The 16905-nt window shown below is 30.6% G+C and overlaps 1 protein-coding gene across 5 annotated transcripts in view; it reads left to right on the top strand.

Annotated features, from left to right (window-relative positions):
• Window positions 1–16905, top strand: part of LOC140434504 (very long chain fatty acid elongase 7-like) — a 354979-nt gene that overhangs the window by 183230 nt on the left and 154844 nt on the right. For 3 of the 5 annotated variants that reach the window (XM_072522819.1, XM_072522820.1, XM_072522823.1), the window contains one exon: window positions 10447–10487. The exons of 1 other annotated variant lie outside the window; for it this stretch is intronic. The gene's annotated coding sequence lies outside the window, so the exon portion shown is untranslated. Of the gene's footprint in view, window positions 1–2262; window positions 2338–10446; window positions 10488–16905 lie in introns of those variants that run through there. One more of the 5 variants, XM_072522822.1, reaches the window with a different exon arrangement.

Here is a 16905-nt window from a genome sequence, read left to right as displayed (position 1 = left end):
TTTTTTTTAACTTCAGCTTAAACAATGTTTTGGTTTCTAGTTTCTCTTTAAAGTCTTCGTTAGTCTTATTAATACTTATATTATATTATATAAATCATTTCTTAAATTGCCTTTGCAAAAACTTATATGGTAATTATCATATAAGAGAATTTATTGTTGGGAAACTATTTAAGAACAGTCCTTGGTTTTTACTATCTGTACGCGGCATTGGTAAAAAGTAGTTTAGACTCATCGATGTAGGTAACCCATAAGAACAAAGAGCGTACAAATGTAACTGACATCACAATAAAATCGTAAGTGAAAATGGATGTGCTGAGCATTAATTTTATTACGATCTTGCTAAACAATTTGTTAGGCATTCCTTATTTAAATAAATAAACAATAATTTCCAATATCTAATGCGAGTTTCAACTCCTCAGTGGCGTAGGTCACCAAAATCATTATGCATTTTTGTTAGATTATAAATATCATAACACGATTAATATACATTTAGTACTATATATACTAATATACACTTTATACTGTATTATAAAACAAGAATATTAGAAAATATTTTATTGTCTTTATCACCAGCAATTTTATGGCTACGGTTATTGCGTATTTCTAGACTGGTGGTAGGTTTTCCCTGTTGGGTTTTTTATATTCCATATTATAGAAGTTTTTGTAACTAAAATTATATGGTTTTTGATACTTTAACTTTCAGTGTCAATGAACACTTTAGTGTAAATTTTGGGAAATCTTAACAGGAAATTAAGGAGTATTTTATCCAGTTTAACGCTTTTGTTTCTAGCCAGTGTGCCAAAATTTCCAAGTGCATTTTTATGTCTGAATGAATAATGCCTATACCATTAAAAAAAAGTACATTTTTAGCTGGATCAGTTTTATATCTATTTTGGCATTAAAATCGTCACGTATTATCGTGAAATGTTCGTGGTCTTCTGTAACAACTCTCTGTATACAACTCATCATGTAGTCGAGGCAATGAAGCACAAAAATTGGGGCAACCTTAGAAAATCGGCTCCGTAAGACGAATTGAGATGCAGTTTGGTGCATTCCATTCGTGAGAACTTCAGGAAATTTTGTGAACTAATGATATGAAGAAATGAAAAATTGCATTTAAAAAATGCATTTTCCAGAGTTGCAAATTTAAAAAATTTAACTCGGCAAATATTGCGTAAAATACGACTAATTATGCTATTCGGCGGTTTTGAGGGTCGCTGAACACGAATATCACGTCGGCGAAGGTCTTCGATCTACCTGGTATCAAGGGCAGACGGTATCTACCTCGTTTCCGGGAGTTTTGGGAATACTTTTTGGGACTTTTTGGGAGTTTATACAAATGAAGCCACTCCTAACGTGCAGAAATTTTAATTTGACAATCAGACTACGTACTACATTCGATCTTATAATATTTTCAATATTATTATATGGAGCTGGGACTTAAACGTTAAAAAAATACAATTTAAAAAGAATCGAGACTGTGTACTGATAAAATTACAAATAAAGAAGTACTGGAGGAGGTTGGTAAAGAAACAGAACTAATCATCACTACACAAACAAAAAAACTGGAATACCTAGGCCACGTAATAAGTACGTGATTGGTATCAATGCAGATCCATTGTTTTGTGTAAAAATAGCTATTATGATTGCTAACCTCCGCTGGAAGATACCAGTCTAAGACGAGGAAGAAGTGACTCCAAAAATATGTGCTACCCATCCACCGAACATATATAAGCTGGTACAGGGTTTCATAATCCTCGAATGGGTATTATGAGGAAATGGAAGATGCAAAATAAGCCCATGGGCTGCAGTATGACCAGTTTAGAATAGACGGCTTCCAGCGAACAAAAAATGAACATGACTGTTCACTCAGACAAATGTCTTTGCAGTGTTTTCCGGAACAAGTAAATGTGCTATAAATAGCAAAAATAATGTAGAAATTATATTTACTTATTTACAATACTATTAAAATAAAAAAAAAACCTTATTTTTAATCGCAAAAAAAATAAATAAAACTCAAGTCATGATAACCAATGTCCAGGTATAAACGCAAACCATTTTATTAGTAGGAAGAAAAAATGGTTTTTACACCTATCAATACATTAATTAAGAACCCTTGATGAGATCTGTAAAATGCAAATAGAAATAGTTGTATAATTATATAACAAAAATGAATAGAATTTTTTAAGTAGGCAAAAAAATCGCAATCAAAAAGTAATTATATATATACGTGTTATAAACTTAAAAATATTATAAATTGTTGTTCGCTGGGATCTTCATTTCTCCGTATTGTGTAGTGATCGTGAGGTCCCAAATATTTTTGTTGGTATTCATGTGGTAAGTGTATTTGTTATTCTTAAATCATAACCATTTCTACTGTTTTATATAATTCCATCATAGATAATCATATCCTATAATTGATATTTTTCTGTTGTTTCAATCTTTAAATTTCGTTGTGAGTTCTTCTAGGATGTAACTTGCCACTGCGTTTTCGTACATTTTTTATATCGATCTTGAAATCTGTATAGGTAATTTAGGGCAAGTGCGTCTGAAAAAATACTTTGTTCGGAATTAAAATGTTGTCAAACATATAATTCATGAAATATGCTAATGTTTAATTTTTCTGGGCCTTATGATGAAGTATCTGTAACCATTTTTTTTTAATATCTAAAATTATCAATTTTTTTTATGAGTCTGAGTACGCACTAGCCCCATATATTTGGGATAAGTGTATTTCAGGTATTGAAAACGCTACTAGCAATATTTGTAAATAATATAGAGCAAATGCGTTTTTCTTGAAACGCTTTTTTTCAATTTAATTTGTCTTGATCCATGTGAAAGTTGCCAACTCAAACGTAATGCAAAGAAGGACATTTTCTTCTTTGAACGTCTTTATTAACAGGAAAATATATTTAACTGAAGAATATACTTAATGTTTAGTGACTTAAAAAGATTTAAACCTTAAAAAAGTTAAAAAACTCAATTTTTATAGTTTTAAACAAAACCTTTGGTTAGTCATAACTATTTTATATTTAGTACCTAACACTATATATAATACTAAAAACATTTGGTCCTCATTGTGTAGAGTAATTATTAAAAACCATAGAAATGGTAATTTTCCCGCGTTTTCCAATGTCTGGCTTTGGTAATAACAGAATGATATCATCGGTCATACGTGTTGTAATATCATCTACTCGAGGATACTGGAACAGATTTCTGTTTAAAAACGACCGATTTTTTCAAAAACCTTACAAGAACTGTAGATGCCGGTTTTTAGACGTTTTTTATTTCTAAAATCTGTCCGACGTATTGCTTTATGGCCCTTTTCCCCGAAACTTGCAACAAAGAAATAAAACTAAAACAAATAATGAACAAAAACGAAACAATATTAAGCAATGACTAGGATATAATGGAAAGGTAGAACACTTGGATAGAACAAGGTGGATTTCGAACAATTTTTGAACGGAAAACAAAGGAAAGAAAAGCAAAATGAAAAAACGTAATTTGCGGATCAGAAGAAATCACAGAGGAAATAGAAGCTATACAGGAAGAAGAACTAGAGAAAGCAATAGGAAAGATAAAGACTGGGAAAGCTCCTGGAAGCGAGGAGTAGGGATGGGAAAAACCTACCGGTTTTAATCGAAAACCGGTTTTTTACATCGCAATAACCGGATTTATCGGTTGTTTTTTTGTCCCGGTTATAACATGTTTTTTATTTTTAAAGTAAAAACCGGTTGTTAGGTTTGTACGGTGATTAGGATTAGGTTAGGTAATATTTTGGATCCCAATGATAATTATTATTCTCAAGTAATTATTCCAAACAAAACCATAATTCAAATTTTATTTTATTTTATAAATACAGAAGCAAACTGAAAGTGCAAACTCACATCAGCCAGAAACAAATTTTTTTATAATATTTCGTTAAAAAGGTATTTGTAATCATAATATTTACATAAAAAGTGATCTGGTACATCATTTATTTCTTACACTTGACTCTTGACGTTGAAAGTGGGTGAATGGCTTTTTCTGATTACCAAAATTAATGTTCTGACCATGAAATTGGGTACCGATTACGAATACGAATCTCTAAGGATTTCCCTACGTTTTCAAAACGATACACCCATACAGGAAGTATTAAATGAGTTAAAATGTACCTATTATACAAATATACAAACGTGTTAAAAGTAATACATGATACATTTTTTTTGATGGTAGTAAAAATAAAAGATGAATTGCATTATCCAATTTATTTTTAAGTAAAATATTTATGTTCATATTATTATTTTTAAATCCCATTTGAAAGAATCTGGGAAATTTTTTATAAGTTGAAATGGTTGGGGTAACAGGAAACGGGGAAACAGGAGAGAATATCTCTCCTGTTGCCGACTAGAATGTAGCTTCGACTATTTTTTAAATAATTTTAAACTGTTTGTGCTTGGTTAGTGTAGTGTTATGTACAATTTTATGTTTAATTTTATGTTTACGACATTCTGCGACTGTTGGATAGCCCAAATTTGACGAAATGCCCCTGAAGATGCTCTAGGAGGCGAAAGTACTTGGGCAAGATTTAATTAATAAAACTGTGCTCGATATCTGCCTTTCATTTTATCAAAGTTCATTTATTTGAGCATTCAACCTTATATCAATTTACATACAATTTAGGCTCGGAAGTTAGGACATACCTTACCGAAATTGGAAAACTTTCTCCTTCCTGCTCCTTCCAGAATGAAGAAGCCAAAGTGAGTTTAAAATCAAACCCTCTTTGGTCTTCACACGATCTGGAGTTGGTGAACGGTGATTCCAGTTCAAGTTCTCAGGACACACGGATTCAAAGTTCTTTTCCAAATGAACTGACTCTATATCTGCAGCAGCCTTTTCTGCCGAGATTAAGTGATCCGTTTTTATTCTGGGAGCAGAACAGAACCTGTATGCCAGGCTTGACTTTTATAGCTAAAAAATGTCGTTGGTCGGAAGTTCGGTGGCATCAGAGAGACTGGTGTCATCATTGAATGATATTGTGTCAGATGAGAGAAGCCGCTTAACCGATCAATATATATATATGAACGAGTTTTTCTCAATAGGCTTCATGAAAAATACTGGCCAACACAATGCTAAATCCATTTCATATAATATAAACTATTTGTAACCTTCTAACCTATACTTTTTTACTTAAAATATTACTTCATTTTACTTATATTATACTTTTATTGTATATTATTGCAATATGTATATATTAATCTTACGCTATATTATATTTAATAATAATCAATAAATATATAATAATGATAAAATAATAAATAAATATAATAATTAATAGAATAAAATGGTTTTATTAAAAATTGTGTTTTATTTATATTGATATTGATGTTCTTTCGATAGTACCTTCTAATTTTGATCATATTGATATCGAGCCGAATGAAGTATCGCAAACTAAAGTGTATTGTAAATGTAACTTTGTAACCTATTGGATTAAAAAAACCGAAAACCGTTTGTTTTTGGCCGGTTATAGCCGCCAGGTAAAACCTTAAGCCAAAAAAAACGGTATAACCGAAAACCGGTGTTTTGTCAAAAACCGCCATCTCTAGCGAGGAGTATGTTAAAATATATAGGAGAAAAAGCAAAGAAAAGATTATTATCTATTCAAAATCTAATATAAAAGAAAAAAATACTACCAAGTGAATGGTCAAATGCAATAATTGTACCAGTGCACATGAAGTTTTTTAGAACTATAGAGGCATATCCCTACCATGTGTAGCAGCAAAACTATACGAAATAGTGATAGAAAGAAAAATCGGGATAGAAATAAAACATAAACTAGAGGACGTACAAAGCGGATTCAGAAAAGGACCATAAGACCATATATTCAGTATGCCACAGATAATAGAGCATAATATGCCTTAAAGAAAAATAAAGAAATATACGTAAGCTTGATAGACATGGAAACAGCATTTGATTTAATTGAAAAGAAAACTATATGGGGGGACTTGAAGACGAAACAAGCAAGCGAAGACTTTATAGAAGTAACTAAAAGTATATATATATATATATATATATATATATATATATATATATATATATATATATATATATATATATATATATATATATATATATATATATCTATGAGGGTCCTAGTATCAAAGTCGGCAATCTCCACTTTTTACCAAATTGTTCGTATTTTAAAACACTATACATAAATAAAGAGAATAAGAATCAAAAACGGCATTATCCGCCTATAAAATAGCATATAAATTTAGCCTAAGAATCAAACACGGCAATCTCCATGAACGGTTTAGAATCAAAATCGGCAATGTCCTGTTTGGCCAATGAGAATCCTCGTAGTGACCATGTGATATACCACTAGGAGTCGTCTGGAGTCGCTGTCGTTATAATTTCTCGTAGTTTCTTTTTAACCAAGGTGCCAAGCTGTTTGTTTTTTATTTTGTTACTTTTTTAAAATGGAAACTATTACAACTCCTGTTGAAAACAACAAAGCTCGCAAACGAATTCGCAATCCGTCCACATGGCAGCAAAATGTGCGGAAAAAAATGAGATACGTTCTTTAAAATTTAATTTTAGTTTTACTCGAAAGGTTAGGTTTAAGAGCACATGTCATCCGTATTCAGATTTTATTCATATAATTTTTTGATTTATTTTATTATTAAAACTATTTTACATATTATAAAAAACTAATAAAAAAAACAAATGATTTGTTCAAGCTACTGTTAATTTTATAAGGTCAGTATTATAATTAGTTTTTTGAAATATGTTATCTTTTCAGGTACTCTTCATCACAGTTACCACAATTCCCTACTTGCGGCCACAAAACGAAGGCCTATCAATGTTCTTCTCTAACAATGAGAGATATCAAGTGTTTTCATGATGCGTTTTACGCAGTTAAGGACAAGCTTAGTCAAGATTCCTTTATTCTAAAATTTTGTACAGTTCAACTACCTAAACGTCACCGTCCAAAAAACTTTAGACATGAAGCAAAAACAACGTCTGTGAAATGCTTTGTACGGAATAGTGTAATAAAGCAAAATATTCCAGTGTGCCAGAAAGCTTTTTTAAACATACTAAATATTACGAAACATCGCCGCACCTACATTATGAAATCATTTTTAAAAACAGGAGAAGCACCAAAGGAAAAAAGAGGCGGTGACAGAAAAACTTCAAATTTTAAAGGAAAACAAGAATCAGTTCAAAAATTTATTAATACTTTTAAAAGTATTGAATCGCATTATTGTCGTTCTTCCACACGTATGCGCTACCTTTCTTCTGATTTACCCATCATACTTTAGAATGATTTTTAATACTAAGTACAACCTTAGCTTTACTACTCCCCGTACGGATATGTGTTCCCTATGCATTGAGTTTGCAGAAAAAATTAAAAGATCTATGGATGAAGAAGAGAAGAAAAAATTGATTGTTGAAAGAAAAATTCATAAGCTAAGGGCTAATGCATTTTTTGAGTTGCTTAAAGAGTCACGACATGATTTGATAACACTATCTTTTGATTGTCAAAAAAACCTTGTACTTCCTAAGGTCCCCGACCAAAGTGCCTACTACTCTAGGCAACTGTATTTATATAATTTTACCATAGTCCAGGGAACCTCTCAATCAAAGCTTACTGAAAAAAATGTATTTTCGTATTATTGGACAGAGGACGAATTTGGAAAAGGTTCCAACGAAATTTCTTCCGCCGTTTTTGACAGGCTTAACAAAATTGACTTTCACCCAGAAGTAACCACCATTAGACTAATGGCAGATGGCTGCAGTGGCCAAAATAAGAACACTACGCTAATTGGAATGTGTTGCAAATGGCTTTCATCAAGAGCACCAACACATGTACAAAACATCGAGGTAATTTTTCCGGTGGTAGGCCATTCTTTTTTGCCAGCTGATAGGGTCTTTGGTAATATTGAGAAAGATATTAAAAAACTGGAAGTTATATCGCACCCAAAAACGTATTTGGAATTGTTTTCAAAAATAGCTACACTTACTCACTTAGGGCAAAATTACAAAGTGTTTAATTGGAAAGAAACAATCTCAAGTGTTTTTAGACCCACTGATACATGGCATTTTTCTTTTAAAAATACAAAGCGCATTTTCCTAAGAAAATGCAAAACTGGAAATATTACCATTAGAGGAGAAATTAATTACAGAACTGATTTGCAAACATTTAAAAGTGTTTTAAAGAAAGGTTGTACGATCTATATAATTGACCCCGTTGTTATAGAAAGTGGTCTGCAAAAAGAGTAAATTCACTTAAGCTTAAAGATGTTGATAAACTTCTCACCAAGCACTTTGGAAATACTTGGAGAACCATGGAAGAACTCAAATTTTTTGAAGATATTATCTTTAATAATAATCAACTAGAGCAGCTACAAGTTCAGGAAGGAAGTGCTGATACAGTTCCAGATACTGAAAAAATGGAGGAAGCAACTTGTGAGTTCTTTGAAGAACTTCCTTCTATTTTAGTATAATATTTATATAATATTTTGTTTCTTAAATTACATTATTCTGAAAATAAAGCTGTTTTATTTTTATGAGCTATCATAAATAAAATTACCTGTAAAACTCTCCAAGGTAACATAAATACTTATTATGTTACTTTTATTATGTTCTTGCCGAATTTTAGTATCAAAACCGGCAATATACACCTCTTAGTATCAAAACCGGCATTCTCCATCATTTTTTTTAATTTAAAAAAAAACTGTTAATAATTTAGTTAATAACTTCTTCACCATTTGCTGTCATTTGCCATTGTCTTATATATTAGACTATATTTGTTTCGATATCACCTAAAATACAGCCGTATAATTGTTTTGCGTTTTACTCAAAAGTCAAAATGATGGAGATTGCCGACTTTGTTACTAGGACCCTCATATATATATATATATATATATATATATATATATATATATATATATATATATATATATATATATATGAAAATAATAAATATAATAAGAACACAAAATATCCAATCGCAGCCATTCGAAACAACGCATAGACGCATAGACAAGGAGGTAGTTTAAGACCAGCACTTTTTATAAATGTAATAGATGAGATAGTATAAAATGTAAGAAAACCTTTAAAAAATACTGTAGAGGATGGAATAGAATCTAAATAATAAATGCAGAGATATGCGTATTTGCAGATGACATAGTATTATTCGCCGAAACAGCAGGAAAACTTAAGCACAATTTAGAGAAATGGAACTCAGAAGCCAAGAAATACAAACTAAATGTAAATAAAGAGAAGACACAGATAATGAAAATAAAAAAGAAAAAACGACATGGATGACCAAATCGAAGTGGTGATAGATCAACAAAAATTTAAAGCAAAGAAACATACAAATACCTAGGAACAGTAATAAATAAAAGAAAAAGCATCGAGGACGATCTCAACAATAGACTAGAGAATACAGAAAAAAAAAAGAATTTCATGCTCTAAATAGAGGATTTCTCAACAACAAGGAAATTACAAAGAAAACGATGATGACAATATATGTAGGCCAACGCTGACATACGGAGCTGAGAACTGGATCTTAAACAGAAAACACCAGAGTACAATACAAGCTGCAGAAATGAAATATCTCAGAAAAACGGTATGGGTAAAAATGAAGAAATAAGAAACAAACTAAAATTTAAACCGTTAATTGACACAATAAAGAACGGACAATAGCTGGCAAGTGAAAAGAGTGTGGAAAGCTAAACCGATAGAGAAAAACCTGGACTAACTTTAGTATGTTGGAAGGAGAGTAAGTTCTGTGAAAGAGTTGTATAAGTGGGTAGCATAAATAAGTAAGGTAGAGAAATAAAATAGCTCAGATATAATGTTTTAACTATCTCTATAAGAATTGGAACGAAATAAATGCACTTCTGCTTTAAAAATTTGGGATCTAGATTATTAATGGTCGCTTAGACAGGGATAATTAGAGATAAAGGAAGAGATAACAGAATATTAGGTACTATTGCAACCTTATCACATAACTTTATACTGTGGTATGTATAGCAAAATTGTCGTGTAGTTAAACATTTAGTTAACGATCAACATGACCAAGCTACTGTGAAAATTAAGTCCAGCATTACTTACATATCTACCATGTATTTAAAGGCTTGTTTGTTAAATATACCTAAAAAAAGGTATTTATAGACTAACTAAATTTTAACCTTAAATTATAAATGTCAAACGACATATAATGTCATTGCCGCTTTCGTTTGTGTTCTTTACGTACAATAATAAATAATGCGTCTCAGCAGTTCCAATGGCTTAACGATAAGATATAAAAATTATCAGGATCATGTCAGTAAAATATTTCGTTAAATATATTATATTATTAGATTTAAATTATAAACTGTTAAACTAATTTGACGTATTTTACACCAATTCATCCTATTTAAAACAGCATAAACTAATGTATTTTGTTTTTTCTTTTAGGTGAATGACCTGCCTGGAATACTAATACGTTTTTGTAATCGGTAAGGCACTAATATATGTATAAACTTAAATACTCATAGTAAATCAAGTTTAAACTCTTTGAAAATTATTTTTTTCTCAATAAGATTGAAAAATAAGAATAATCGGTTTTAAAAACTGACAAAAACTAACACCGAAGCAACTTTTATGCAGAACATCATATTAAAAAAAATTGCTTTTGTTTGATATAAAAATGCATGCATATACGTCATGAGCAACGTATTTTAATTAATAAATAAATGAACGAAATAAAATTCTTGCTGAAACATAAATTACTATTAATTGAATTACAAATATTTGCGGTCACTTTTTGACTGACAATCTATTATCAATGTATTCTCATAATTTTAAATGTGTGTAAAAATTTGAGTTTGATTAACTACGTTATGAACGAAATGATAAACTTGAAAAAGTTTTTTTTCTGATTACCCAACATATTATAAGGTAATTGACTATGTACGTTAAACCCGAAATTATCAAATACGTTACACTAAAATCGTAAGTTTCCAAAAGCTGAATGGAATATAATAATATGTCTCATGAGAAATAAATTTTTCCAATAAGTCCCGACGATAATAATTATGGTTTGTGATATTTTTTAATATGTTCATTAAAAACTAGCTTTCATTATATTGTGTTAATTGAAGAAAAACATCTAGAATGATTTAAAAATATTGATACCAGGAAACTTACTGAGTTAATTTTTTAGACCAATTTTAAAATGATAAATAATAATTTTAAAATTAGTCTAAAAAAATTTTATCAAAAACATAATAAAGAATAAATTAAAAGTTATGAAATATACATTGTTTGTTTGACTAATATTTAAGAATATTTTAAATATTCAACAAATCTTTCAAAAGAGCTGTAGACCTGCAAACCAACACAAAGATAAATAAAAATATTTATTAGTGAGTATGAATTAAACGAATAGTTGCAAATTTAAAAACAAATAAACTTTTCTGCTGTTTTCAGAATTCTCTTAACACGTTCATGCCGTCGTGTACCACATGTGGTACATGCTGGCTCATCTCAGCAGCCGTCATGTACCACATGTGGTACACAGTACATTTTATATTTAACCGTATTTGAAAACGCTGCGGCTGTATAGAAACCGTAGAAAATAAGTTACGGCTGTATGTAAATGTGGTACATTTGTTTCAAGATCGGATCATTTTTGTATTTATTATTATCGCATCATTTTGAAGGAACAACTAAATCATTTGAGCTTAGGAATATTTGCAGTTTTATTTTATTTTCGAACATATTATTATTTATATAACTTCGAAGAACAAAAAATAAACCTATTGCAGCTTATTCACGCTTCGAAAACAACAAAAAATTAAAATTAATAGAACTTATTAAAAAAAAAGACGTAATAGTGACATCAAATTTAAGTGTAATATAATATACAAAGTAACGATTTATAAATGGTTTTCGTTAAAACATGCTAAACACATTGGCGGTTTAAGGTCACAATCACCGCAGTAGGTCATCACTCTCTTAGTTTTGGCTCTTGCTTTCTTTGTTACTCTTTCTGATTTCAATTTTTCGTAACAGAAGGTACACCGTTTTCTATTTTTTCTAGCACAAACCTTAAGTTCTAAGTATACGCGTCAGGTGTGCAAAGCTTGTAGACTTTGATACCATATTTGTGGGACTTGGCTGGTATTGGCGAAAAACCAATCGACCTCACCATGGTACCATGATTTAGTCAATAACGACTGTTTTTCTGGTGTGAAAGCCTCTTAAAAGTTTCTCTTTATATGATCTAATACATTTCTCACCTTTGCTAATCTATCTGGGTTTTCCCTATTTTGTTCGTTGTCAGCGTTGTACGTTTCATGCTTTTGGAAAAAAAATCACTTTTGTACATTGGATTTCGGGCGAAAATGCGCATTTTAGCAAGATGATTTATTCCCATAACTAAGAGAAAAAAATGCGAATTTCTCTTATGGTATCAGTTCATTTACGTATTTCTGACCTGAGAGAAATTTCGTGTCTTTTAATGTACTGGTCTTTATAACTGTAAATCTCACTACAAACACGGAAAAAAAGCGAAATGTATGACAGCAATTTTTTTTGTTCTTCATTTGTCTAGCTTTTATTATTTTCTCCTCATTTTGTTGTGGACCAGATCGTTGAATTTTTCCTTAAAAATTTTTCTTAGCTCTAAAAAATATCTATATGAAAAAAGATAAAAGAAAGGGAATTTAAAAAAAAAGCTCACCTGTATATAATTTTGGTGACAAAATAAACTGCCTCTCGGGTAGTTGCACCTCATCGGAATTTGTAAATGGTTTGCGTATAATTGACGTCTCCCATTGTCCATTATAAGAATCTCGGTGTTTGAAAAGGCGTAGATGATCTTTCAATATTTCGAGTTCTCTGATTGGTCTTGATTTATATGTTGGTTTAGTTACGTAAATTTGATCCAAGAATAGTAACCACTTTCTTATAGGTGATTGATCGACCTGTACAACATAGAACGGATTTGGTTTTACTCGACATGATCTAAATTTCGTGTACCAATCCTCAGGAAATTCAGCCATAATTTTTTGGTTTATCACACCCATATCTCGATCGCACTTCATGTAAGAATCACCTCGTATTGGGAAAATTACTTTGATTAAGTCCAACCTTTGTGCAGTAATAACTACATAGTGAAGATAACGGAAAACAGTAAAGTTTTTACTTTGGCCGCCACATGAATCACAGAATATGTGGAGGTGACGAACTGACAGATCAACCTGAATAAAGATAAAATGGTGCAGAAATGACACATCTTTTGTTTTTCAGAGGCATCATTTGTTTCATTCAGTTTATTGTGAAGGGCCTTAAGGTCAGTCATGAAATGATTGCAAGCACTACACGTATCAATCCACGGATAGCCGAAACTAATGTTAAAATGCTTACTTATTAAAGATTTTTCGATATGTTTCGTAAAACACAAGAGCGTCCTTGTCGGATTTGTACATAGTGTACATTTTCTTAATATTTAAGTCATCCGTCATGCTGCTCTGAATAAAAAATAACAAAAAATTGACATTTCGCCTTTCTTCCGTGTGGTCGTTAATTGTAAAACAGTGTTTAAAATTAAATAGTCCCAAAATACTTATCGGAACATGAAAGAACAAGGTTTGGGCTTAAATTTAGGTTCTTGGTAAATTCAAAAATAATGTTTTTTTACTTCTGTTTTTGAGACTTAAATATCAAAATTTTGCGTTTTTCTCAGTTTTAAATTATTTATACCTCGAAAACGAAAAGTTGACAAAAAACTACAAGATACCTATTTTGTTCAAAATTATCAAATAAAAAAAAATTGTCTGGGTCGAAAAAATTATTTTGGGTCCTTATTTTGGGAGATCTTTTCGCCTTGTCTATTAGTCACTTTCAAAAAGCAAAATATATTTCAGATATAAATAACTCCCCTTTTTACTTTAAATACTTTTGCAGTTATATGTTTACTATAATTAATTGATCAAGTAATGGGACATTTAGATTATAGGATTTAATTGATCATTTTTACGATAAAAATTTTTTTTATGGTACTACATTAATAATTTGTAATTCCCCTTTATTAAAAATAATAATAAATGACGTTCTTTTATGAATAATAAATTAATGTAAGATAGCAATACAATGCACAAAAAACTTAAATTACATAATAGGATAACAACCTGGCCAAATAATTCAAGTCGATTAATTTGCAAATGGCGCATTAAGAGTGACGATCGTTAAAAAAATATCCTGAACGTAGGTGCAGGTATTATAATAATGGAGCGGCAAGAATTATTTATAGAGTTATACAAAAACTGTGTGACAATATAACAATATAAATATAAAGTAGTTTTACCAAGAAGCTATAGTGCTTGTAAACAAATAAATATATCTGTAAGGACCCTTAAGCTAGCGGGGACAAATGAGCGGAATCTAATTTAACATACGTAATATTTTTTCACCCATTTTTCACCAATTTATTACCACCCTAATAATTTTTCACTACCAAACCAATCTTAAGGGGAGCGATTCTGCTGGCTTAAGGCTCGAATATTAAGCTAATTCAAATAAAAAATTTTAAATACCACATGATTCTGCTCGATTTTTTCTAATTTTTCGCATCTCAACTAACCCGTGGTAGCTTAGGTCAAAATAAAAAAAAGTAATTTTTAAATACCACTGTGTGCTACAAAGCTTTTTCAATTCATTTGCCACATTTACAATTGTTTAACCATGTATAAGAAGCCAATAATTCTGCTAGGTTGAATTTTGAATTGACAAAACATAATTATAAAAGGTATTTTTAATAATTTTTTTGTATTATGTTTTTACTTCAACCTTTTACTATTTTTTGCTATCTTCATATTTTTCATCTAACATACTGGGCATAAATTCCGCACTTTACGTTCTAATTTTGGAGGCGTAAACTCATACTTTTTCGTCCGGTATAAAAAAAAATGCACGTTTTCACATTTCAAGAGTTAAAAATAAACTATCGTCGTGGCAGAGCACATTTTATGTCTGTGTGACAGTCTGGCAAATGTGCGGTTCTTTGCATTAGGAGAAGAAAATCCACCGGCAAATAGCTAAATGGGAGGTACAGTCTCGAAGCTACTAGACTTTATAAAAAGGGTCAGGCTACAAAATGTTATCTAGGACTAGAGAACCACAATAGATCTGAAAAGGTCGCAGTGGAATAGGCCGAAAGGCCACCTGTCTTGCTGTTTACTATTAAAAATTACTTAAAAACTATTGTACTCAGCATAAAACACACTCAGGACTTAGGGACAGTACAGAGGCGCTGTATTTTCAATTTATTGTCAAAGTTAAATAATAGTGAAGAGGGCGGTATCAATCTAAAATTCGATTAGGACCGCAGCCCCCACTCCTTGATTGGCGGTTCACTTCGCTCAGGTCTATGGATGTACCCAATAAAGACAAATCTTTTAATCTTTTAACAATAGGTGCGCAAGGCGGCCTGACTCTCCTTTACAATTAGGTAATTAATGTAATAAACATAGTAAAATTATTTGAATTTGAATATTTTGAATATTTCTTACCTGGTAAGTATTCTGTAAATACAGCAATTCCATTATTTTTACTAAAACTCAACTTGATTTCAGTTATTTTATAAAATAATATTTATTTAAAAAATAAATATTAGTTTATTAGCACAGAGTAATATTTCAGAATGTTTTTAACTAGCGTAGTTAAAAAAACAATGACTACGCTGCTGGTAAAATATAGTAAAAATCTTGTAGAGCACTTTTGTATTTCCAAAAAGATTTCGCATTTAGCTAGCGTGAATGCGTAACTTGTTGAATGTTTCCCATTAATTGTGGCTTAGGGGGTCAAAAATTATGAGGTTGGATAAAATTCAGTAAAAATCTGGCAAGCAATATATACTTTCAGTTACAAGAAGAGTACAGTAAAATTGAAAAAATAGATTTTTTATCACCTTAAATATTAACCCAACAGAATTATTGACTTCTTAAAAGGAGTAGTTGAGGGGTGAATAATTGCTAGTGTGGTAATAAATTCATAACAACCTAGCAGAGCACTGTGGTATATCATAAATATTATTTTTGTAATTCTACTAGTTTTAACCGTAAGCCAGCATAATCGCTGCCCTTAAGGGTGGTTCGTTGGTGAAAAAATATTAGGGTGGTAATAAATTAGTGAAAAATGGGTAAAAAAACATGCCATCGGCAAAAAGTTGTTTTTCTGAATTCTGCTAGCTTGAACCTTAAGCCAGCAGAATCGCTCCCATTAAGGGTGGTTTGGTGGTGAAAAATTATTAGGGTGGTAATAAATTAGTGAAAAAGGAGTGAAAAAATATGCCATAGGCAAAAAGTTTTTTTTTCCGAATTCTGCTAGCTTGAACGTTAAGCCAGCAGAATCGCTCCCCTTAAGGTTGGTTTGGTGGTGAAAAATTGTTAGGGTGGTAATAAATTAGTGAAAAATAGGTGAAAAAATATTACGTAGCTTAAATTGGATTCTGCTCATTTGTCCCCGCTAGCTTAAAGGTCCTATATCTGTACAGGGAGACGGATATTTTAACTGGTTGCTCTGATTTCTGTTCCCGCTGTGTTCAGGGTTGTACTCTGACTCGATTAATGTGTTTTTAAAATAATTGATAATTGACTAATATGATGAAATATTAATGATTTTTGGTAGTTTTGTAAAGTTGAAAGTTTTATTTATTAATGTTAAATTTATTGTTATTCTAAAAACTTTACAAAATGTGAAATTAAGTTGATTAAACGTTTTAATTGTATGAAAGTTATACAATTTTTTATTCTGATTGAGTTTGAAATTTTCATGTTGAAAATGAAAGATGAATGTAAAGATTTAATAATAATAAAATAATAAAGAGATATTTATTAACATATTTAAAGAAAATTATAATGATATTATAAA

Source organism: Diabrotica undecimpunctata, chromosome 2 (assembly GCF_040954645.1).
Source record: "Diabrotica undecimpunctata isolate CICGRU chromosome 2, icDiaUnde3, whole genome shotgun sequence".
NCBI classification, from domain to species: domain Eukaryota; kingdom Metazoa; phylum Arthropoda; class Insecta; order Coleoptera; family Chrysomelidae; genus Diabrotica; species Diabrotica undecimpunctata.
This window is presented reverse-complemented; position numbering and strand designations above follow the sequence as displayed.